Consider the following 836-nt stretch of genomic DNA (forward strand, 5'->3'; position numbering starts at 1 on the left):
CCCCTTGGTCTTGTAAACTTTATATGAGCCGGCACAAGGGAAGGCCAGGGCCAAGTAGTGGGAGTGGGTGGGTAGGGGAGCAGAGGCGGGGGGGGTGTATAGGGAACTTTCGGGATAGCATTTGAAATGTAAATAAAGAAAATAATAATAAAAAAAGAAAAAAAAGAAAAATGAAATTTGCAGTTAAACGAACAGAATTGAAAAAATATAATAAGATAAAGTGGATTCAATAAATAAACACTGTATGTGCTCTCATATAGAAAGCCTGGCTTCAAATCTTTATATTTCTATGTTTAATTGTATTATTACTTGTAGAAGCCAATAAAGTAGAAACTTTCCAGGATATTGTAGAAGAAGTCTAATGGAGGAGAGTAGTAAAAGACAGTGGTATAAAAAGTCAAGGGGAGTAATAGGGGGCTCACATTAAGGTACAAAGTTATAGGAGAATATACCATAAGGATGAGTGGAGAAAGGAGTGATTAACACTAAGGATGTATTAAAATATGTAGTTACTCTTTTTAAGCTTCCATTATGTAAGAGTGTTTTTAATATACAAATATATTTACATTATATGTATGTGAGACAGGTTAATTTGAATTTACAAACATATGAGGATAAGCCTACACCCAGAAGCCTTAAAGACAAAATGCACATGGGATACCTTCCTTTTAGTTGTTGACCAGGGTTCACAGAGACTCCCACAGCAATGAAGATTATGATCATCACTCTTCGTTGCCTGCCAAAACTTGATTCTAAGACCTTATTGATAAAGATATTGTGGGCAGTGCTCATAGGATGTGAAGAAATAAAACTATTATTGACCTAAAAGATCCCAC

The sequence above is a fragment of the Mus pahari genome, unplaced genomic scaffold (genome assembly GCF_900095145.1).
Source record: "Mus pahari unplaced genomic scaffold, PAHARI_EIJ_v1.1 scaffold_12705_1, whole genome shotgun sequence".
Taxonomy (NCBI): Eukaryota; Metazoa; Chordata; class Mammalia; order Rodentia; family Muridae; genus Mus; species Mus pahari.